Source organism: Portunus trituberculatus, chromosome 37 (assembly GCF_017591435.1).
Source record: "Portunus trituberculatus isolate SZX2019 chromosome 37, ASM1759143v1, whole genome shotgun sequence".
Classification (NCBI taxonomy): Eukaryota; Metazoa; Arthropoda; class Malacostraca; order Decapoda; family Portunidae; genus Portunus; species Portunus trituberculatus.
In genome coordinates, this window is record NC_059291.1 from 10,100,663 (window position 1) to 10,125,662 (window position 25,000).

Genomic DNA, 25,000 nt, shown 5'->3' on the forward strand with positions numbered 1-25,000 from the left:
CTCTCTCTCTCTCTCTCTCTCTCTCTCTCTCTCTCTCTCTCTCTCTCTCTCTCTCTCTCTCTCTCTCTCTCTCTCTAGCACATTATTGACAAATCGTGTTTGAAAAGTCTCCTTCAAGATCTTTACCACACACACACACACACACACACACACACACACACACACACACACACACACACACACACCATGGTCTTCTCCAGGGATCCATATTAAATTTCTTCTCAGTTTGGTTCAAGAAACAAAAGATAGTGGCAACAAAAACGGGAAAATGAGGAAGGAAGTAAAGGAGAGAAGGAGGAAGGGAAGGAATGGAGGAAGGAAGGAAATGGAGGATAATATATGGTGTGGTGATGGTAGTAGTGGTCATGGTGGTATGGTAATGGTGTTGTATAGTGAAGTGTTGGTGTTGTGGTGTTGTGATGGCTTGGAAATATTATGGTGGTGTACTTGGGGAAAGGGAGTGTGGGGTTTGTGGTGTTGTGGTGTCGTTGTGTTGTGATGACTTGTAAAAAAAATATTGTGGTGTTGCACTTGGGGAGAGAGTGTAATAGGTTTGTGGTGTTGTGGTGTCGTCGTGGTGTTGTAATGACTTGGAAAAAAAATCATGGTGGTGTACTTGGAAAGAGGAAGTGTAGGTTTGTGGTGTTGTGGTAATAGTGACAAAGAGTGGTGTGGTGTTTAGCATTATTATTACCAGTGGTGGTGATGAGCTCCTGGTGATGTGGTGATAATATGATCGGGATTGGTATACTATTGATGTGGCGTGTGGTGTTGTATGGTATTGGTGGTGATGGTGAAGTGATTTGATGTGATATGATGATATGTGGTGATGTGACAAGACAAGTTGTGATGTTATGTGGCTTAGTGTGGCTGGGTGTGATGTGGTGAGGGCGGGAGGGGAGGATGTGGTGTTGATTGGGGGGAATGACAAAAGACAGGAGGAGGAAGAGGAGGAGGAGGAGGAGGAGGAGGCAAAAAGGATAACAGGTGTGGCTTTCAGGTGTGTCAATAGAGTATAAAAAGCAGATGTAGAGAAGAAGGAGGAGGAAAAAGAAGAAGAAAGCAGAAGAAGAAGAAGTAAAAGAAGAGGAAGAGGACTAGGTGGAGGTGGAGATAGAGGAGGAGAAAGAGGAGGAGGAGGAAAAGGTTGAGGTTGAGATGGAAAAGGAAGCGAAAGATGGAAGTGGAGGAGGAAGAACAAGAACAAGAAGAAAAGGATGATGATGATGATGATGATGATGAAAAAGATGCAGCAACTGAAAAACGTAAAGAAACACAAATAAACCCAAAAAAAACATCAAGAAAAGGAGGAAGTAGATCAAGTAAAAAAGAAACAGGTGTACCAGACGAGACGTGGAAGGTGGAGGGCAGAAGTCCACAGGTAGGGTAGACAAGCAAGGGCTGGACTAGGAGTGGCCAGGTAGGGAGGAGAAGGAAGGTGAGAGAAAGAGGGATGGACTAGGAGTGGCGAGGCAGGGAGAAGGACAGAAGGAAGGGAAGAAACCAAGGGAGGGAGGGATGAGGAGGGAAGGATGGAGTAGGAGTAGTAAGGCAGGGAGGAGAAAGACAGAAGGAAGGGAAGAAACCAAGGGAGGGGTCAGGAAGTAGGGAGGGAGTGGTCAGGCATGCAGGGAGGTAGGGACGAGGGAGGGGTGAAGCAGGCAGGGAGGGAGGAACGAGGGAGAGGTCAGGCAGGCAGGCAGAGAGGGAGGGACGAGGGAGGGATCAGGCAGGCAGGGAGGGAGGGACGAGGTAGGGATGAGGCAGGCAGAGAGGGAGGGACGAAGGAGGGGTCATGCATGCAGGGAGGAAGGGACGAGGGAGGGATCAGGCAGGCAGGGAGGGAGGGACGAGGGAGAGGTCAGGCAGGCAGGGAGGGAGGGACGAGGAGAGGTCAGGCAGGCAGGGAGGTAGGGACGAGGGAGGGGTGAAGCAGGCAGGGAGGGAGGAACGAGGGAGAGGTCAGGCAGGCAGGCAGAGAGGGAGGGACGAGGGAGAGGTCAGGCAGGCAGGGAGGGAGGGACGAGGGAGAGGTCAGGCAGGCAGGGAGGGAGGGACGAGGGAGAGGTCAGGCAGGCAGGGAGGTAGGGACGAGGGAGGGGTGAAGCAGGCAGGGAGGGAGGAACGAGGGAGAGGCAGGCAGGCAGAGGGAGGGACGAGGAGAGGTCAGGCAGGCAGGGAGGGAGGGACGAGGGAGAGGTCAGGCAGGCAGGGAGGGAGGGACGAGGGAGGGGTGAAGCAGGCAGGTGGGGCAGGTGGGCGGGTATATTGGCATTCTGGGAGCGGCACACCACCTCGTTACGCTAACAGAACAATGCTATTTCACTCCAGACTCTAGCACTGCGCTAAGTATATGGAAATGCCTGGTTTCCTGCTTTCCAATTACGGCGGATCGTTCTGGCTCTCTCCCCTCTCCCCTCTCTCCTCTCCCCGCTCCCCATCTCACGCGCGCTTCTTCTCTCTCTCTCTCTCTCTCTCTCTCTCTCTCTCTCTCTCTCTCTCTCTCTCTCTCTCTCTCTTTCTCTTTCTCGTTTACTTTACCTGTTCTTCTCTCTGTCTTTTGCTTCTTTCTCTTTCTCTACTTATTCTCTCTTTTTCTCTCTTTACCTTCCTTTCTCATTCTCGTCCTTTCTTCATCTTCCTCATCTGTTCTTCTTTTATCTGTCTAATATCTTCTTTTCCTTTTCTTTATCTACTTTCTTTTCCTCCTTTCTCCTTTTGTTTCTCTCTCTCTCTCTCTCTCTCTCTCTCTCTCTCTCTCTCTCTCTCTCTCTCTCTCTCTCTCTCTCTCTCTCTCTCTCTCTCTCTCTCTCTCTCTCTCTCTCTCTCTCTCTCTCTCTCTCTCTCTCTCTCTCTCTCTCTCTCCTTATCTGCTTTTCCCTTTTCTTTCTTCTAGTAATTTTCTCTTCTCTTCTTCTCCTTTACCTTCTTCTTGCCCGCTTGTTTCCTCTTTTCCTATTTCCCTTCTTCTCTCTCCTTATTTCCTTCCCTTCCTTTTTCCTATCCCTTCTTTATATTGTCTTTGTCTTCCTTCCTCTTCTCTCTTTCCTTCCTTCCTTCCTTCCTTCCTTCCTTCCTCTTTTTCGTACTGTTATTCTCTTACCTTCCATATATTACCATCTTCCCTAACCACCACCCCTCCTTCTCCTCCTCCTCCTCCTCCTCCTCCTCCTCCTCCTCCCTTTTCAGTGTGACACCTGTTTTTTCCCGCCCTCCTTCCCTGTTCTTCGGTTCCTTTCCTTTCCTTCTAATGTGTTTTTATTCCTCTACATATTTTTCCCCTCTCTTTCCTCCCCTCTCTCTTTTTCCTATCATCCTTTTTTTTTTTTCCCAACAATTTTAATTCTTTTCCCTGTTTTGTGTTTTTTTCTTTGGTTTCCTTTTTCTTTCTTTCTTTCTTTCTTTCTTTCTTTCTTTCTTTCTCCTCTTCCCCATATTTATTTTTTTGTCGTTAATTATGATGAGCTTTTTCTCTTTTCTTTTTTCTTTTTTTCTTTTTTCTTCTTTTGCTATTTTTTTTTTTTCGTGTTCATCATTTCTTTATTTCCTTTCGATTTCTCTTTTTATTTCTTTGATTATTCCACTTTTTTTTCTTCTTCTTCTTCGTGTCCTTCCTCTTGTTCCTCTTTCCCTTCCTCTTCCTCTTTGTTCTCTTCCTTTTGTTCTTCCTTCTCTTCTGTCTTTCTTTCTCAAATGCTTTTGTCTTTTATTTTCACCATGTATTTTCTTCTCTCCTTTTCTACCTTCCTTATTTCCCTTCTACTCTATTTCCTATTCCTTTCTTTATTTATTTATTCTCTCTCTCTCTCTCTCTCTCTCTCTCTCTCTCTCTCTCTCTCTCTCTCTCTCTCTCTCTCTCTCTCATACCTACAATAATTTCCCTTCCCGTCTCTCTCCCTCTCCCTCTCCCTCTCCCTCTCCCTATCCTTCCAGCCGTGGCCAGCGACCCAGGAGGTTTTGGCGACACAGCACCTTAGCCCTCCCCCCCTCTCTATCTCCCTCTCCCTCTCCCTCTCCCCAGTCAGCCACTCAGCAGGAGGCGCCGCCCGACCGTCACAGATCAGTTAAAGCGCCTTTCTTGGAGACCGGGCGAGGCAGTGACGACTTGCGGTGCGGCTGTGTGTGTGTGTGTGTGTGTGTGTGTGTGTGTGTGTGTGTGTGTGTGTGTGTGTGTGTGTGAGGACGTATTCTGAAACGCTTTATTCTCTCACCAGGGCTATTTTTCAAGGCCACAGCCACAATTAGCTGAATTCTCAAGAGAGTTTAACAAGTTCATGCTATTAATCTCTTTAGTACCATGACACGTTTCCATATTCATTCTGGTTACTATTTGGTGATTTTATACAGCTTCAGAAACTTATGTAGGGATTAAAGTAGTGATGACGGTGGCTTTTTTATGTTTTGACTTCCATAGACCTTTCCTAATGTAAATAAAATCGCTTAATCACACCCAATAGTCTCAAGGTAAAAGTGCGTCTCAAAACTGAAGGGGTTAAAATTTTGTTAATATGTCATTAAGTGTATAAAAGAAAAATCTTAAAAACCCATGTCATTTAGAGTAAAGGTTCTTGAAAGTAGTGGAAGTGTTTTAGCATGTGATTCCAAGACAGCAGTGTGTGGTGGATGTTCTGAGTCAGCGTGTATGTGAAAGTTTTGGGTTTGTCATCTCTTGGTCACGCTCATCTTTACAACACATGAAAATAAAGGAAGCTGCAGGGAGTACCTCCACCTGTTATCATCATCCATAAATTTATGTAATATTTTTTCAAGATTTATCAATGACGAAACACTAACATGATTACTGAGTTTGTTCTATTCCTCTGAGATAAGATAACTTTAATGTCAATTTCCAAAATATCAATGTTTACAGCATTGAAATTCTTCGCGACTACAGCTCCATTTTAAATTATTTGTCTGAAAAATAAAAGAAATTGTAAAACTTGTACTACAGCATAACAAATTAAAACTACAAAGTCAAGAGAATTATCACATTTCAAATAAATTAATCAGTCACACAAATACTACTAGTGCATGAAGCTTGACGACTTAACTGTGAGGAGAAGAATAGTGTAGGTTCTGGAAATCAAGAAAGGTTTGCAGCGCCTTGTCACTCTTTTCATTGTCACTCGGGTGGTTCTGTCCAAACTTCACTCTTTTCTTCCACTCACTACTCTTTCCTTGTGTTATTTTACTCTTTACATATTATTCATTATTTTATCCTTCACTCCTCTCTCTCCTCCTGTTATCCTGTTATTTTATCTTGGATTCATCTCTCTCTCTCTCTCTCTCTCTCTCTCTCTCTCTCTCTCTCTCTCTCTCTCTCTCTCTCTCTCTCTCTCTCTCTCTCTCTCTCTCTCTCTCTCTCTCTCTCTCTCTCTCTCTCTCTCTCTCTCTCTCTCTCTCTCTCTCTCTCTCTCACACACACACACACACACACACACACACACACACACACACACACACACACACACACACACACACACACACACTAATACTCTCATTTCCTTACACATTTCCATCTCTTCTTCATCTTTGTCATCATCCAGCGCTTCTACAACTTAGGGAGGAGGAGGAGAAGGAGTACCTGGATGCTCTCTCTCTTTTTTCCTCCTCCTCCTCCTCCTCCTCCTCCTCCTCCTCCTCCTCCTCCTCCTCCTCCTCCTCCTCCTCCTCCTCCTCACTAGACATTCCACTCCCGCGTCCCGTTTCCGTCACTTTCAGTCACACTTTGTTGTGCTGCGCCGCTGTTCTCTCCCACCTCATCAGTTATCGCCATTTTTTTTCTCTCTCTCTCGCGCCCTCGCTACGCGTCACTTTTACGCGAGAAATGTACCTTCCTTGATCCTCCGCGTCGCCGCCTCGCTGCCGAAGACACGCTCCCGAGGTGAAAAGAGGCAGGATGGGAGGGAACTGGGATTACTCTGAGTATGTGTGGGGTGTGTGTGGGTGAGTTAAAGTTTTGAGGTGTGAATATTTTGTGGGGATGGAGGAAGTAAGGGGAGTTTAGGAGGCAAAGACTTCAGATAGGGTGAGTTCTTGGGGTGGTTTTGTGAGTCGGGAGGTTGTAGAGAAGAAATCTGGGGAGATGAGGACGAGAGAGGTTGCAGGGTAGGATTTTTTTCTTTCTTTCTCTATTTTGTTTTTGTGATTTCCTTAACAATTTACAGTCACGTGCAAACCCAAATGGACAAACATAAACTAATAACATTAACTTTTCAGAGCATCAGTTGTTAGATTATAACGAATTCTATATAATATTCCACGTATTTTTTTTTTTTTTTTTGGCAATTTTAAAATCTGACAATATACTTAGCCCTTATTGTGTGGTACAGGTAGATTTTAAAAATATATAAGTTTTTTTTTACATTCATCTTAAATTTGTAAACTGCTGCACTTTTACAAATTTTTCTAGCTCTATATCTAAAACAGTCTGCAAATGATAAAAGCATAAGAAAACTGCTAACACCTGCATATACAACATAGGTGAATTTATGAGTGGCATTAAAAACATGATTGATGTAAACTCAAAACAACACTGGTCACAGCATTGATCTCTGAGGTACTCCCCTGTCAATAGATTTCAGCAATGACGTTTCCTCGTTACAATTACAATACACAGCTTGATTTCTGTTTGATAAGTAGCTTTTAAGTCATTTTTACAGTTTTCGTCTTACTCCAATATTATTTAATTTACCTACCAATATTAAATGGTCTAAGGAATCAAAGGCTTTTCCAATTATACTGTTCAAATCTATAATGTTCAAGTGAGAAGGAAAGAAGGAACCAAGAAAGAAGAAGAATATGAGAAGGATGACGACACAGGAAGGAGAAGAAGGAGGAATAGGGGAGAAAAATAAATGCGATCAAGTGGAAAGAGGAAGGCGGAAAAGAGACTGAAGGGGGAAGGAGGAGGGGGAAAATTTGCGGGACGATGTAGTTGTAGTGTGGATAGGTGCTCTCTCTCTCTCTCTCTCTCTCTCTCTCTCTCTCTCTCTCTCTCTCTCTCTCTCTCTCTCTCTCTCTCTCTCTCTCTCTCTCTCTCTCTCTCTCTCTCTCTCTCTCTATCTATCTCTCTATATCTCTCTATCTATCTGTATTTCATCTAATTTCTGTTTTCTTTTCGTCTCTTTCCTCTCATTTTCTCTCTTCTATTTCTTCCTCTTTCTTCTCTCCTTCTCTTACTTATATACTATTCCTTCCTTCATTCATTCCTTCATTATTTCATTCATTCATTCATTCTTTCATCCATATTTCTCTCTTCTCTCACTCACATCATCCACTGCCCTAATTTGTCTCCCTCTCTCCCTCTCTCTCTCCCTCTCCCTTGCTATAATTTTTCCCTTCCTAACTACCCATTGGGGATTAAGAATTTTGGGGAAGAGGAGGAGAACAAGCACCACAAGAAGACAGGGAGGAGGAGGAGGAGGAGGAGGAGGAGGAGGAGGAAGCATTGCACAGACGTGGAATGAGAGAAGAAGAAAAATGTTGACAAAAAAATATTAATGTGTGGGTGTAAAATGTGGAAAGAAACGGTGATGTGTGGTATCTCTCTCTCTCTCTCTCTCTCTCTCTCTCTCTCTCTCTCTCTCTCTCTCTCTCTCTCTCTCTCTCTCTCTCTCTCTCTCTCTCTCTCTCTCTCCTATTCGTCCTCTCCACTTTTTTTTCCCTTTTTTTCACTTCCTCCTTTCCTTCCTCCTCCTTCCTCCCTTCCTCCCTCCTCCTCCTCCCTCCTTCCCTCCCTCCCTCCCTCCCTCCCTCCAGCCAGCGCAGCCTAGCATACACAGGAGGTAATAGTGGTGGAGGAGAGGTTAGTATGTTCCCACCACCACCACCACCACCACCACCTCTTGTATCCTCTTCATTTTTTTTTTTTTTTCCTTTCTGTCTCTTTCTATATATATAAGTTTTGAATATTCTCTTCTTTTTTTCCTTTATGTTCTAAGTTTAACCTTTTTGTTTATTATTATTATTTTTTTTTTTTAAGGTTAGATTAACTTTATATTCTTGTTTTTTCTTTAGTTTGTTGTTTTTTGTATTTAAGCTTCAAGAGTTTATTCTTTCTAGTTACTTTAAGTTTGATTTTTACTCTCTCTCTCTCTCTCTCTCTCTCTCTCTCTCTCTCTCTCTCTCTCTCTCTCTCTCTCTCTCTCTCTCTCTCTCTAGTGGTGTAGACTGACTGGTGTTGTGGTGTTGTATTGCGTGTGTTCTCCTTCAATATGTGTGTGTGTGTGTGTGTGTGTGTGTGTGTGTGTGTGTGTGTGTCTGGCTCGCCAATCATAATAATAACAGTTTCTAATTATTAATAATGTAGCTCTTTGTACTTAAGTTGCAAAAAGCGGATTGGTATCAGAGAGAGAGAGAGAGAGAGAGAAAGCCGGTGGGTGTTGCTAGTATTGCTGCTATTGTTACTACGAATACTACTATTATGTTTTCTTCTTCTTCTTCTTCTTCTTCTTCTTCTTCTTCTTCTTTATCATCATCATCATCGTCGTTGTCGTTGTCGTCGTCTTCTTCTTCTTCTTCTTCTTCTTTATCATCATCGTCATCGTCTTCTTCTTCTTCTTCTTCTTCTTCTTCTTCTTCTTCTTCTTCTCCTCCTCATCGTTCTCTTTTTTCTTCTTCTTCTTCTTCTTCTTCTTCTTCTTTATTATCATCATCGTCTTCTTCTTCTTCTTCTTCTTCTTCTTCTTCTTCTTCTTCTTCTTCTTCTTCTTCTTCTTCTTCTTCTTCTTATCATTATCGTCGTCGTCTTCTTCTTCTTCTTCTTCTTCTTCTTCTTCTTCTTCTTCTTCTTCTTCTTCTTCTTCTTCTTCTTCTTCTTCTTTCTTCTTCTTCTTCTTCTTCTTATTATTATTATTATTATTATTATTATTATTATTATTATTATTATTATTCTTATTATTATCATCATCATCGTCGTCGTCTTCTTCTTCTTCTTCTTCTTCTTCTTCTTCTTCTTCTTCTTCTTCTTCTTCTTCTTCTTCTTCTGCTGCTGCTGTTGCTGCTGCTGCCTCCACCACAACCACCACCAGCTACTACTACTACTACTACTACTACTACTACTACTACTACTACTACTACTACTACTACTACTACTAGCATATGTTTTCTCCCTCCTCCTCCGCCTCCGTGGCACAATCGGTTAGCGCGTTCGGCTGTTAACCGAAAGGTTGGTGGTTCGAGCCCACCCGGGGGCGCGATGTTTTTCTGCTTTGCTGTCCTGTCTCTACCACTGGTAGTTAGTAGATAGTCTCCACAAACAGCCTAGTAGGGACTTAAGGGTCTGTTGCTGTTTGTCTTCCTTTGTATTCCTCCTCCTCCTCCTCCTCCTCCTCCTCCTCCTCCTCCTCCTCCTCCTCCTCCTCCTCCTCCTCCTCCTCCTCCTCCTCCTCCTCCTCCTCCTCCTCCTCCTCCTCCTCCTCCTCCTCCTCCTCCTCCTCCTCCTCCTCCTTCGACAACAATCTCTCAAGCTCTCACTCATGAACAAACATTTCCCTCTCCCTTTCCCTCTCCCTCTCCCTCTCCCTTTCCCTCTCCAGGTATTAATAATTATGATTGGACAGCGTCAATGTGTTTTAATAATTGCCAAACTGGGAGAAGCAAGGAGCGACAGTGTAATATTCTCTCTCTCTCTCTCTCTCTCTCTCTCTCTCTCTCTCTCTCTCTCTCTCTCTCTCTCTCTCTCTCTCTCTCTCTCTCTCTCTCTCTCTCTCTCTCTCTCGTATCTTTCTTTCCTTCATCTCTTCCATCTTTCATTTCCCTTTATAAGCATATTCATCCTTTATTTCCCTCCTCTTCTCTCCTCTCCTCTCCTCTCATCTACTCTCCCTCTCTCCTCTCCTCTCCTCTCCTCTCCTCTTACCGTTGGGTCGCCTCTCCCTCCCTGGGCCTCAGTAATTTAGCCTTTATTACAGACGTCCACTTTCAGGAGTTTGAGATGACTTCCTTCATTCCTTCATTCCTTCATTCATTTATTCCTTCATTCATTTATTCCTTCATTCATCTGTTCACTTATTCATCCTTGACTCTTTCCTTAGTTTTTTTTTTCTTTTCTTTTATTCCTGTTTCTCTCTTTGTCCATTTTCTTCCTTCTTTTCTTTCATTCATTCATTCACTTCACTTATTCACTTTTTCCTTTATTTAATTGATTTTTTTTCTTCCTTCCTTTCTTTTCTTTCTTCTTTCTTTCTTTTTTTTTTTTTTTTTTTCTTTCTTTTTCCTTCCTTCCTTCTCTTCCTTCCTTCTTCCTTCCTTCCTTCCTTCCTTCCTTCCTTCCTTCCTTCCTTCCTTCCTTCCTTCCTTCCTTCCTTCCTTCCTTCCTTCCTTCCTCCTCTCTCTCTCTCTCTCTCTCTCTCTCTCTCTCTCTCTCTCTCTCTCTCTCTCTCTCTCTCTCTCTCTCTCTCTCCCTCTGTTTATTCTTCTCTCCTTTTTCTTTCCTTTCATGTTTTGTTGTCAATCTATTCTTCCTCTCTACTCCTTTCTTTCTTTCTTCCTTTCTTTCTTTCTTTCTTTCTTTCTTTCTTTCCTTTCCATTGTTTACTTTTCTATCATGTTTTTCTTCTTTTTTTCCCCTTGTTTCAATTCATGGTCTCTCTTTTTCTCGTCCTCCTCCTCCTCCTCCTCCTCCTCCTCCTCCTCCTCCTCCTCCTCCTCCTCCTCCTCCTGGTTGTCAAAACGATAAACTATAAACACGTAAGGTTCGCGTCCACTTTTTCTTTCTTCTTATTTTTTCTTGTTCATATTTTCTTTCTTTATTTTCTTTTTTTTTTTTAACCATTTTTCTTTTTACGGAAATTTAGGTTTGGGGTGGATTATTTCTCTCTCTCTCTCTCTCTCTCTCTCTCTCTCTCTCTCTCTCTCTCTCTCTCTCTCTCTCTCTCTCTCTCTCTCTCTCTCTCTCTCTCTCTCTCTCTCTCTCTCTCTCTCTCTCTCTCTCTCAGCTCTTCATTCACTATTTCTGTTATTGTTTTCTCATCCTCATCCTTCTCCTTCTCCTTCTCCTCTTTTTCTTCCTCCTCTTTCTCTCTCATCCTCCTCCTCCTCCTCCTCCTCCTCCTCCCATTCGTTTTCTTTTTTGCTACTTTTTTTCTCTGTGCTTCCTATTCATCTCCTCCTCCTCCTCCTCCTCCTCCTCCTCCTTTTCTCTATGCATTGTATTGTTCCTTCTCGTTTACTCTTTGTCATTTCTTTCTTTTCTTTCCCATTTCTTGTTGTTTATCTTTCTTTCTTTTATTCTTTTCTTTTTTTTCGTTGTTACTTTTCCTAATATTCTTTTGTTTTTGTTTTGTTTGTTTTTTTCATTTTGCCCTTTCTTCTTCTTCTTCTTCTTCTTCTTCTTCTTCTTCTTCTTCTTCTTCTTCTTCTTCTTCTTCTTCTTCTTCTTCTTCTTCTTCTTCTTCTTCTTCTTCTTCTTCTTCTTCTTCTTCTCTTCTTCTTCTTCTTCTTCTCCTCCTCCTCCTCCTCCTCCTCCTCCTCCTCCTCCCTCCTCCTCCTCCTCCTCCTCCTCCTCCTCCTCCTCCTCCTCCTCCTCCTCCTCTTTTTTTTCAGAGCCTCTTCATACTCATTGCCGTCCTCCTCCTCCTCCTCCTCCTCCTCCTCCTCCTCCTCCTCCTCCTCCTCCTCCTCCTCCTCCTCCTCCTCGGTCGCTTTCTCAATTTTTTTCTTCCTTGCTCAGTCTTTTTTCTTCTTTGCCGTGTTTGTGTTTTCCTGTAGAGGGAAATTCACACTGAATTATTCATAGGCTCACCACCACCACCACCACCACCACCACCACCACCACCCCGTCACGTCCTGCCCCGTTATAGCTGTATGAAAATGTTGTTTTTGAGAGAGAGAGAGAGAGAGAGAGAGAGAGAGAGAGAGAGAGAGAGAGAGAGAGAGAGAGAGAGAGAGTTACCTAGAAAAATAAGCCATAAGACATGAAAGCAGAAGACTCTCTCCCCACCCTCAATTGGTTCCTGCATAAGTTGTACAGGAAAATAGGTCTAAGATAAATACCTAAAGGGGTTAGAGAAGGAAAAACAAATAGGAAGTTTTATAGGAAAGAATTTTGAGAAGATGAAATGAGATGCCGCCATTGCCTGGTGGTGAGGAACTTAATGTTTAACAAACAAACGCTCTTGGCCGCGGATTGGAGGCAAAATATTTTCAAGACGGCGCTTAAGAGTTTCTGCAGTGTTGCAATCAAATGCTATAACATCTCGAGGAGTCACATTAAATTAACTCTACGGGGGACAAAAATCTGTTTTTCTGGTTCGTGAAAGTTGAAGGATTTGCAATAGTCTTACAACGGTTTCCACGCGTGTAATTTGAAAACTTTAACATGAAGTAGGTATTTACGGCCGTCCGTGGTATCAATACCTGTGGTGGTTTTAAAATACCTGTACTGAGTCACCTCTTCGTCTTATGTGTATTCATGAGAATGAATTTAATTCTTTGGGACGCAAATGCATTTGCCAGGTTTGCTACTACTTTGACAACTTGTCTACATTGTTCTGTATTTTTAGTACTCGTTCGGTAGAGACTACAGAATTCTCTGTTTTGTTATCATCTGCAAATTTCAGTATTATACTGTACCTCTAACACCATTACCTATGTCGTTTATATAAACCAGAGAACAGGTCCTAAGACTGATCCCTTCAAAGAGAGAGAGACGGAGAGAGAGAGAGAGAGAGAGAGAGAGAGAGAGAGAGAGAGAGAGAGAGAGAGAGAGAGAGAGAGAGAGAGAGAGAGAATGAATATTGATACATACTATAGGTCACAGTTTGTCTTTTGTAGTTTTTTGTCTTTATTTTATTTTAATTTTCATTTTTATGTATCTTTTTATTTTTGTTTATTTATTTATTATTTTTTATTTATTTATTTATTTATTTTGTGTGTGCAGATGGTGATAGTAGCGGCAGTCTCCATTTGGTGGTGTGCATACTTACAATGGCGGTGTGATGTGATGTGATGTTTATATTCGCATCTTTTGTTACTCCACAAAACTGCATGATGTGGAATGTTGTGGTGTAGCAGCGCGGCTAGTTTGGTTTGGTGTGGTGTGGATGTGTGGCATGATGTGGATAATGTAATGTGGATGGATGTGATATGAGTGAATGTTTGTAATAATGTACATGTGGTATTTTGTGGATAGACATTTAGATATAAGTGGATGCATAACAGTGTACCGTACCATGGAAATATCATTGAGTTGGCTAGCTGACTGTGTGGCTTGGTAGGATGTGAACAGTGATATTAACATGACCTAGTATAGTTGGGAGGCGTCACATCATGCAACACAACGTAAGATTGATGACTGGTGTGGTAGACAGCTACAAACACAACAGCTTTACTCGCAACCACCACCACCACAGCTAGCGTGATATGATGTGATGTGTGCGACGGTGTGTGTGTGTGTGGAGGTGGTGGACGGTTGTGGGGAAGGTGTTGAAATGCAGGAGTGCTATCAAGTATGTAAGATGGGAAGTCGTAGAAATTTGATGTCTATAGTTCTTTTTATGTACAAGAGACACTGGGCAAGGGAAAAAAAAAGAGCTAAAACAAAAAGTCAGCTGAAGATACCAGTTCCCAAAGAGTACTCGAAAAGCTTATCCCGAAATCATTTTGAGAAGTGTCTTGAAACCTCCTTCCTGAGAGACTTCAAATTAAAAGTCAGGAAAACACACAATCAGGCAGAGTTGTAGAGTTCACCAGTTAGAGGAATAAAAGTCTATAGATATTAGCTAACTCTTGAGAGATTGACAGAATATGGGTAAGAGAAAGTATTGAGACCACGGGAGAAGGAGGAGAACCAGACAGTTTGCAAGATCAGAAGAGCAGTTAGCGTGGAAAGTAGCGAGAGAGGATAGTAAGATATGTCCGGTGCCCTGCTATAAGCCACGCCAGGACCTGTAGAAGCAAGGCCTCGTGTTTTCAAAGGTCTGGTCTTGTCTCGGCTTTGTATAACTGCTTTTCTGGGAACTGTTCGGTGTTTTCAAGATCGTTTACGTGATTGTGATGATAATTCAGTAAGATTACGTGGTTTTAGTGGTAGGTTAGAAAGTTTGTAGTATTCTGGTGGTAGTTTGATAAGTTTATGTGATTCTAATGATAGTTTGTAAAATGTAGTAGTAGTAGTAGTAGTAGTAGTAATAGTAGTAGTGGTGGTGGTAGTAGTAGTAGTAGTAGTAGTAGTAGTAGAATAGTAGAAGTAGTAGTATTGTTCTTGCTTTTATTATTATTTATTTTTTTCATTTCAGTGTACATATTTTACTTATCTATTTTTATTGATTTGTTATTAGCATTTTTATTTTTTTTTTAGATAAATCATACATACTGTGATACCAAGTCAGTGTGTGTGTGTGTGTGTGTGTGTGTGTGTGTGTGTGTGTGTGTGTGTGTGTGTGTGTGTGTGTGTGTGTGTCCTCCACCCTGCGTCTGGCCAGCGACCACTAATTCTCATACAAAATTCCCTTTCCACGCTTCTCTCTCTCTCTCTCTCTCTCTCTCTCTCTCTCTCTCTCTCTCTCTCTCTCTCTCTCTCTCTCTCTCTCTCTCTCTCTCTCTCTCTCTCTCTCTCTCTCTCCCACAAACACTTCTTCACTCTTCTCCCACTTTACTATCGTTTACCTCCTCCTCCTCCTCCTCCTCCTCCTCCTCCTCCTCCTCCTCCTCCTCCTCCTCCTCCTCCTCCTCTTCCTCCTCCTCAAAGCCTTCGATGTTGTTGAGCTGCTTAAGTCTTCTTCCTCCTTCCTCCAACCACCACCACCACCACCACCGATAAAATTGTGGTAATCATTATGACTTGGAGAAAGCAGGAGGAAGAAAAAATGTTTATTATCACCACCGTCTTGAAAAGAATAAATAAAAGAATGTACGAAGGAAAAAAAAAAAAGAAAATGAAAGACGTGAGAGGAAAACAGATAGGAGGAAGAACTAGAAGAGGAGAAAGAGGAGGGAATTATGGGTGATGGGAGAAGGAAAGGAGGTCAAAAGAAGAATACTGATACAATATATTAGTGATAGAAAAAAAAATGTGAAAAATACAACCAAATTACCAAGGAAGAAAATGATAATAGTAAATGTTGAATGATTGTAATAATAATGATGATAATAATAATAATGATGATAATAATAATAATGGTGATGGGAACAAGCAAATGAATAATTCCCGTCTGTGGCGAGTCTTAACTAAAAGGAAATGTTTATGAGAGCAGGATTAGGAGAAATATTTTACGAGGCGGGACGAAGACGAGGAAGAGAAAGAAGAAGGTGATGATGATGATGATGATGATGATTAAGAAGGAGAAGAAGAAACGTGATAGGAAGGTAGAAGAAAAGGATATATATATTTTTTTTTTAAAGAAAGAAACACGAAAAAAGAAAAGAAAATTTGGAAAAAGAAACTAAACGATACAAAAGAAGTAAAAAGAGAAGATGGATATGAAAAATAGAGAGAAAAAAGATGATAAATAGTGAAAGAAAAAACTAAAAAATTCAGAAGGAAAAGAAGAAAAATGAGATAAGATATAATGACTTAAGAGAAAAAGAAGAAGAAAGATGATGGTGAAAAATAGACGAAGAAGGAGGCGTTAAGTAAAGGAGGAGGAGGAGGATGGATAAGAGACAAGTAGTAAGAAGGAAAGTGTGTGAAGGGATAGAGGAAGAGGAGGAGGAGGAGGAGGAGGAGGAGGAGGAAGAAGAAGAATAATAGGAGGAGGAAAAAGAAGAGGAGGAGGAGCAGGAAGAGGATGTAGTCGGGTTTACTTGTCAATATTTTATTGTAAGCCTCTTACTATTGTTCAGTTTCTGGAAACACTTAGATCCTCCCCACCTCTCCTCCCCAGTCTGCCCTAAGCTTCCCTCTACCTTGCCCCGCCCCACCCTGCCCCGCCCTGCCCCGCCATGCCCTGTCCCAGCAGTATTGCCAGCGTGTAGTGATACTTGACTGGCTAGCAACCTTTTTACTACAACGCTGCAACATTATGGTATTACTGTGTCTTGTTCCTCCTCCTCCTCCTCCTCCTCCTCCTCCTCCTCCTCCTCCTCCTCCTCCTCCTCCTCCTCTTGGTGTTGCTCTTCTTCTGTTTTTGCTCTTATAGTTAGTTTTCCGTTGTTATTGTTCTTGTTCATTCTGTTATTTCTCATTGTGGTGAGAGAGAGAGAGAGAGAGAGAGAGAGAGAGAGAGAGAGAGAGAGAGGATAATAACATTGAGGAGAGAAGAAGATGGATGAAGAATAGGAGGAGAGGAAGAGGAGGATGTCAAAATGTAAGAGAATGAAGAGGGAAGAGTGGGAAGGGGAAGAGGTTTAAGTAGAGAGGGGAGGAGGAGGAGGAGGAGGAGGAGGAGGAGGAGGAGGAAGGGAGAGAGGGGATGATTGAAAAGCTTGTCGCTGTAGTCTGGCTAGGGAAAGGATAGGAAGGGATGAGTTAGGAAGAAGAGGAGGAGGAAACGGAAGAGTTAGGAGGAGGAGGAGGAGGAGGAGGAGGAGGAGGAGGAGGAGGAAGGAAGGGTGGTATGTTAAAAGGGGTAACTATCACAATATTTTCTCTTCTGGGAGCACAGCGGCCGGCCCACACACACACACACACACACACACACACACACACACACACACACACACACACACACACACACACACACACACACACACACACACACACACACACACACACAGGATTTAGAACGAGGGCCGCTTGTTTTAGTAAAGATTGGTGGTCGTGGAGGTGGTGGTGGTGGTGGTGGTGGTGGTGGTGGTGGTGGTGGTGATAAAAAATCATTACTATGGTGTTTACTTTGAGGATGAGGGTAATTGTGGTGGTAGTGGTGGTGATGGTGGTGGTGGTGGTGTCTTATCTCTCTCTCTCTCTCTCTCTCTCTCTCTCTCTCTCTCTGGTATTGATAAGGAAATGTGGCCTAATTTATGGTGTGTGCTGGTGGTGGTGGTGGTGGTGGTGGTGGTGGTGGTGGTATAGAAATAATAGGTGTTACTGATAAATTAATGATAAAGAAGAATAAAAAAAGAAGCATAAGTGAAAATCAACAGAAGAGAAATTAATGAAAACGGAACTTAGTGAAAACAAATAGATACGTAATAAAAGAATTTGATAAGAATAATAATGAAAAAAATAAAAGATAATAATGATAAGAAGAAGAAGAAGAAGAAGAAAAGGAAGAAAATGGAATAAAGAAGAAAAGAAGAAGGAGAATAATAACAAACACTGACAGAAAAAGAAACAATGATGAAAAAGATGAGAAAGGAGAGAGAAAAAAAAGAGAAAGGTTTCCGCAAAGCGGCCGTGTACTATACCACCACCACCACCACCACCACCACCACCACCTTTGTTATTCAAAACATGATTAATTTACGATGTTGACGCTGACCAGATCCTGACGCTTACTGGAGAGAGAGAGAGAGAGAGAGAGAGAGAGAGAATTGATATCGTGGAAAAGATGGAAGGAAAGGCATTGAACAGAGAGAGAGAGAGAGAGAGAGAGAGAGAGAGAGAGAGAGAGAGAGAGAGAGAGAGAGAGTCAAATTCAAAATTCAAACTCAAATTGATTATTTCCATGATACCTGGTTATTCTTTATAGTCAAAGGTATATAATAGTATTTAAATTCAACAGATACTAATCAGTTGTCAATTCAAATAATAATAATAAAACTAAAAACAGATCAAAGTTAAACAACCGGTGAAAAGGTCAAACAGTAATAGTAAAACTAGAGATTAGAGAAAAAATGTCTAGCCTAAAATATTTTCTGAAATTAACTTAAAACATTATAAAATCTAATTAAAACAATAGAAATATTATATACAGTAGAGTGAAAAAGGACGTGATTACGAGTCTTTAAGAAATACATTTAAAAGACTAGATTTAAAACTATGTAGACTTCCAGAGCTTCTAGTGTAATGAGGGAAATTGTTCCAGAATGTTGGTCCACATATAGTAGTGGCCCTGGCACCAGAGTCTGTTTTGGCTCTTGGTATGTGAAGGTTATTTTCTTGCCTTGTTATGCTTGCTGCCCTTTCCCTAACTGTGGGGAACTTTATATACCAGTCTGGGTATAATCCATGGACTGCTTTGTAAACAGTGGTACACTTTTCAAAAATATATTTGTCGTTAATGGTCAACCACTTTAGTTCTTTTATGAAAGGAGTTGCATGGTCATATTTCCTCGCTCCTGCGATGGCAACTTTTGCAGCAAAATGTTGTAATTTTTGCACACTGTGAAGAAGCGTTTTACAAGTACTGCCCCAAATGCTGATACAATAATTTATAAGACTAAGCACCAGAGACTGCACAACAATAATTCGGGTAGTTTTATCAAAATGCTCACTTACTCTGTTAAGAAACATTAATACTCCCATGACCTTCTTGTTAAGTTCATCAATATGCACATCAAAAAGCATATATTTATCAAAATAGACACATAAGTTCTTGACATGTGTGCTTGGGTGATTGTGCACGCCGTCACAATTTATTAAAGTCTCAGGAGGAATTCGAGATAATAGTTGCCTGTTTCCAATAAAGATGCATTGTGTTTTTTTGGGATTTAATAGAAGTCCATTAGTAATGAAATATAGTTTTATTTTACGCATTGCCTCTTCTGTTTTATTGGTAAGGTTATTAAGATTGTCAATAGTATCGGCTGTAAGAAACTGGGTGTCATCGGCATACTGTATCAGAGAACATCCATCTATTTTTCCACCAAGGTCATTTTTATATATGGAGAAGAGAATGGGGCCAAGAACTGAGCCCTGTGGAACCCCATATCCCACATGTACTTCCTGCAAAATTTCATTCTTTATCCGGACAGATTGTGATCTGTTCTGAATGTAACTAGAGAACCAAAAGTTATCAATGTTGAGCATAGCACATTTACGTAGCAGATTCTCGTGGCAAACACTATCAAAAGCCTTTGATAGGTCACATAGTCAAAAGAGATATTTTTTTGAATCCATATTATCATATATTTTGTCCGTAATAACCGTGAGTGCAGTCTCTGTGGATAGTCTAGGGCGGAACCCGTGCTGTGCATTAGACATGATTTTGTTGCGTTCCAAGAACTGTATGAGTTGACCAGCTACTATTTTCTTCAGTATTTTTGAAAGAATGGGTAAAAGCGAAATGGGTCTATAATTGTTCAAATTATTTGTATCGCCACTTTTAAACAATGGAACCACAAGGGCATGTTTCCAAGAAGGGAACATGCCTGCATGATAATGGAGGTGTTGATAATACAAGTTAGATAAGGCTGTAACATACAAGGAATCCTTAATAAATTTCATTGAAATACTGGCAGAACCAACTGCCCTAGTTTCGTTAAGACTTTTTATAGTTAGGATGACAAGTTCTATGTCTACAGGCTGCGGTCTAAAAATACTAACACCATCTAAAATCACATTTGCGTCATTAAAATCAGGTACATTTTCACCATGGAGCGTTTCTTGAGTTTTATCATAAGTGTTTCTCCCTAGGTTTGCAAAGTGAACATTAAATTCATTGGCTTTCTTTGCTTCATCATCAAAATTGTATTCTCTAGAGTGATTCTTACAGTCAGGAACAATATCTTTAATGGTTGCCCAAGTCTTAGAAATATTCCCTTTATTATCAAGACATTTTTTGCGATTATATGTAACTTTACATTCAGCAATGAGAGTTTTTGACTCGCTTCTTTTCGTGTTTATATTGTTCCTGAAGAGCAAGAGAGAGAGAGAGAGAGAGAGATGTACTGCAAAGCTTGGGTCACTTTAACCACTAAATGTAAAAGGAAAAGAGAGAGAGAGAGAGAGAGAGAGAGAGAGAGAGAGAGAGAGAGAGAGAGAGAGAAACGGGGCACAGTAAGCCGTGTTTTATAATGTAGAGCAAGTGGTGACATAATCAGCGGAAAGTTATTGTATTATGTGTGTGTGTGTGTGTGTGTGTGTGTGTGTGTGTGTGTGTGTGTGTGTGTGTGTGTGTGTGTGTGTGTGTGTCCTGGGTCCATTTGACGTTCTCTGTAAGCTTGTTATTTTTCACTTTCCTTTATTTTCTTCTTTTCGTTTCCTTTATTTTCTTCTTTTTCTCTTCCTTTCCTTTTCTGTTGTTGTGTCTAACTTTTATTTATTGATTTATTTATTGATGTTTTTGTTATTGTTGTTGTTATTAGTGGTGGTGGTGGTGGTTGGGGTAATGGTGGTAGTAATAGTAGTTAGAGCAGCAGTAGTAGTAGTAGTAATGTTGTTGTTGTTGTTGTTGTTGTCATTATTATTATTATTATTATTATTATTATTATTATTATTATTACTGTTGTTGTTTTGTTGTTATTTTTATTCTTCCGTTTCTTTTTTTTTTTTTTTACTCATTTGTTACTTCCTCCTCCTCCTCCTCCTCCTCCTCCTCCTCCTCCTCCTTTTATATGAGTATTATTATTATTATTATTATTATTATTATTATTATTATTTATTTATTTTTTAATGTTACCATATTCATCACCATCATCATCATCATCATCATCACCATCATCATCATCATCATCATCACCATAACCATCATCATCATCACCATAACCATCATCATCATCATCATCATCATCATCATCATCATCATCATCATCATCATCATCGTGACTATCCTTAATATTTGCATTGATATATGAAAATGAAAAAAAAATATATCAACAAAATAAAATCTATGATCACGTTTAATTTTCTCCCAGACAGGAATTAATCTTCATTTTTTTTTCTCTCTTTCTCTTTACCTGCATTTTGTTTCATCATATCGCTGTGTCTTTTTTTTTTTCTTTAATGTATATTACAGTGTATGATTGTAACTTGATGGTAGTGGTGGTGCTGGTGCTGGTGGTGGGAGTGGTGTGTGGTGATGTATGATGGTGTTATATGGTGTGTGTGTGTGTGTGTGACTAGTTTATTGTGGTATCAGTGGAGGTGCTCGTGGCGTATGGTGGTGTGTGTGTGTGTGTGTGACTAGTTTATTGTGGTATCAGTGGAGGTGCTCGTGGCGTGTGGTGGTGGTGTGTGTGTGTGTGTTGACTAGTTTATTGTGGTATCAGTGGAGGTGCTCGTGGCGTGTGGTGGTGGTGTGTGTGTGTGTGTGTGTTGACTAGTTTATTGTGGTATCAGTGGAGGTGCTCGTGGCGTGTGGTGTGTGTGTGTGTGCCATTTGCTGTGGTATTAACTCCTTCAATACTGAGACGCATTTTTACCTTGATTTTTGGGTATGATTAAGACGATTTGATTTGCATTAGGAAGGGTCTATGGAGGTCAGAAGATTAATGGCCAGAGTCTTTACTATTTCAATCCCCACATAAGTATCTGAAGCTCTATAAAATCTCCAAATAGTAACTAGAATGAGGAAACGCGTCATGATCCAGAAGAGGTTAATAGTGAGTTTGAGTCTAATTCTAGTGGTGAGTGGTGGTGAGGTTTAGTGATGTGTGGTGTTTGGTGTGAGTTTCTTGATATTTTGGCAAGTGGTGTGGGCCTCAGTATTATGATCTATGTGGTGGTGTGTGGCGGTGTTGAATTGTGTGCAGTGAGAATGGTGGTGATGGTGATGTGAGATCTGCCTGTTTTATTTCCAGTTGAGAGAGAGAGAGAGAGAGAGAGAGAGAGAGAGAGAGAGAGAGAGAAAATATCACCACACCAAAGAACAATGTAAAAAAGAATGGAACTTTGGGGGAAAAAATGAAAAAAAAAAGAGAGAAGCGTCGGGGGAATTATTCATTTTATTTATTCATTCGTTGAAAGAAGCAGTTTTCTCTTTTTCCTCTTTTGTTATTGTTTCCAGTGTGTGTGTGTGTGTGTGTGTGTGTGTGTGTGTGTGTGTGTGTGTGTGTGTGTGTGTGTGTGTGTGTGTGTGTGTGTGTGTGTGTGTGTGTGTGTGTGTGTGTGTGAACCGCCCACTTTCATATAGCGAGAGACTATTTTATGTATTTTATTCATTTCATGTACCCCAACACACACACACACACACACACACACTTTGTAACGGTACCAGTGAATACATAACAAGAGAAGAGCTAGGCGGTCCCTTGCCAGTCACCCTTCACCCATCATCCTGGACCGCCACCAATAAGACAAAGAACAGGCGTGAGGGTAGTAAAGAGACTCCTAGGATAGAGTCCCAGGGGTAGAGGTCGAGGAAAGAGGATTGAGGGTCGAGAGTTGAGAGAATGTCGAGGGTTGTGGGTTAAGAGACGAAGGTACAGTGCCGAAGGTAGAGGCAGGAAGGGTGAGGTTGGAGGGGTGAGAGACGCAACTAACTGGCCACAAAACTAAGGAGCGTTTGATGGTGGCGGCGTCTGCTGCCCACAACAATGGAGGCTAATGAAGTGATGCCCCACAAGCGCCATTCACGCCAAGGGAATATTTTGCCCTCCTATTGTATCCGCCAGACTCCAACCGCCACATCCCCCACCCTGGCCTGGCCTGAGAGCGGGGAGATGAGGGGAGGGGTGAGAACATACTGTGGCTTCATTAGGGGAAAAAATACAGCAAGGGAATGGTGGAGGGACAGGTGAGAGGGGTGTGAGTGTGGTGAGGGAGGGAGGGGTGGTACTGAGCGGGTTTCATCACTTGATAATAAAACACAGCGGGACAAAGGTGCGCTATTGTTTCGTGTAATTGAATGTAAGTGAGCATTATGCGACTTCAAGATCGGTGGTGGTGGTGGTAGTGGTGGAGGTGGTGTGGGGAGGGTGATGGTGGTGGTGATGTAGTGGTGGTGTGGTGTGATGCGGGTCACACACACACACACACACACACACACACACACACACACACACACACACACACACACACACACACACACACACACACACACACACACACACACACACACACACACACACACACACACACACACACACACACACACTCGTCCGGAGTGACTTCAATGCTGTGCCTGATACTTAAGGAGACTATGATGTGCTGCGGCTGTCAGTGCTCCCTTGTTGTGCGCTGCCTTGTTTAAAGAAAGTAGTGGCAACTCGTACTGATCTGAAGACACACACACACACACACACACACACACACACACACACACACACACACACACACACACACACACACACACACACACACACACACACACACACGGTAAAAAAAAAAAGCCCCCATATAGTTAGAATGGGCTTAACCCCTTGAGTACCATGACGCGCTTCCGTATTCATTCTGCTTACTATTTGGTGGTTTTATACAGCTTCAGTAACTTATGTGGGGGAATAAAATAGTGAAGACTCTGGCCATTAATCTTTTGCCCTCAATAGATCCTTCCTAATGTCAATAAAATGGTCTAATCGTACACAAACCTGAAGGTAAAAAAAATGTGTCCTAATATCAAAGTCCTTGCATTTCGCCACGCTGGGTTTGGGGCATATTAGCTGGGTTGTCGTGATATACAAAGTCGTAATTCCCAACCTTACGTCCTATATCTATCCTGTACAAGGTCAACAGAGGCTGCGGCGTGAAAGTTGGCCAATCCAGAATGGTGTGCTCAATTAGCATGAATTAAAACTGTATGAGCGAGTGTGCGGCGTCAAGAGGCGGTGTGTTGCAAGCACCACCACACTTGTGGGCAGCCGCTGCCTCTGCCGCCGCTGTGTTTTTCTTTTTTGTTATTGACGTTGGAAGATCTCTTGTAAAGTCAACAAAACTTACAACAGAAATAGGCCCACTGAGGTGCCAGGCCTATACAGAGATGAATACGTCAGCCGAAGCCAGAGAAGTTGGAAATACAAAAATAGGCAGGGAGTTCCCGAGTTTACCAGAGAAGATGAATGATTAGGAATACTGGTTAATTCCTGCATTAAAGTGGTCAGAATAGGAGTGAAAGAAATGTGAAAATCTCTTGCAGCAAGGCTGCAGAAGGAGGAGGCATGCAGCTAGCTAGATCAGAGGAACAGTTCATAGAAGCTGTTTTAGCTAGAGATCAGATGTGAAGTTTTGATGTGAAATATTAGAGAGATCATAAGTCAGACGTTCTGTGGCTTCCCTGCGTGTTTTCTTTATGTCTTGAAGAGTTTGTCGTCTCTGAAAGAACATGGAAAAGTGTTGGATGGTATCATCAGCGTAGGAGTGGATAGGCCAAAAAGTTTAGTTTAGAATATCATTGATGAGTAATAGCAAAAGAGTAGGTGATATAACAGAACCCTGAGGAACGTCATTGTTAATTGGAGAAGAACAGTGACTGTCTACCACAGCAACAATAGAACAGTCAGAAAGGGACTCCGAGGCTCGTATAGGAGTCGCCATATCTAATTTTGGATTTTGAGTGAAGGGCGTGTGTGTAACTTTGTGCACGAATTTTTGTGTGAAGGAAGAGAACAGGACTATGACTGCCACCCTGTGTTGTGAGGAAGTGCATTAGACCTCACTGTTAGTAATTATCGTTACGGCAGGTGTCTGTTGCCTCGTAAAGAATGGAAGGAAATGTCTCGCTCACTTGTTCTCCTCGCGCTAATCCTGTTTAAGGTTTTTTTATTCTCTTGTTTCGTTTTCCAAGTAAAGCACGTGCCACCCATTCCCACTGCGCCCCGCTTCTCAGGCTTATGGCTCCGCTAATGTTGCACTGCTTTGTTAAGAATCACAGCCCCTCGCACCCCTTACAATTCTTTCACCCCTTCCAGTCCCGCGAGTGTTTCCAGTCTTTCTATTCCTTCCATTCTCTATCACCCTCCAGTCACCTCAACTCCTCCAGTCCATTCCTTCTATCCATTCAGTTCCCTCTCATCCCTTTCCCTTCTGGCTTCATGAACGTTTCCAGTCTCCTCACCCCTTCCAGCTCCATGAACCCTCCAGTCTCTTCACCACTTCCATGACGTCTACCAAACCTCATGCCCCTCAAACACACCTTCTTCATAACCCTCATAACATCTTTCCCTCACCACACACGCATCATAACACACCCCTCCAAGCCTTGCACCCTTTTATAACCCCTGCCAGTCCTCAGCCACCCTGCTACTCTTTGCCTCCCTGTCAACACCCATGCTAACGTTCATACCCCTTCATTATCAA

At 42.0% G+C, this 25,000-nt stretch overlaps 1 protein-coding gene and 1 non-coding gene across 4 annotated transcripts in view; both read left to right on the forward strand.

Annotated features, from left to right (window-relative positions):
• Positions 1-25,000, forward strand: part of LOC123514058 (protein amalgam-like) — a 310,100-nt gene that overhangs the window by 219,818 nt on the left and 65,282 nt on the right. The gene's annotated exons all lie outside the window — the stretch shown is intronic.
• Positions 9,124-9,197, forward strand: Trnan-guu. The gene has a single exon. It is a non-coding gene; the product is annotated as a tRNA-Asn (tRNA).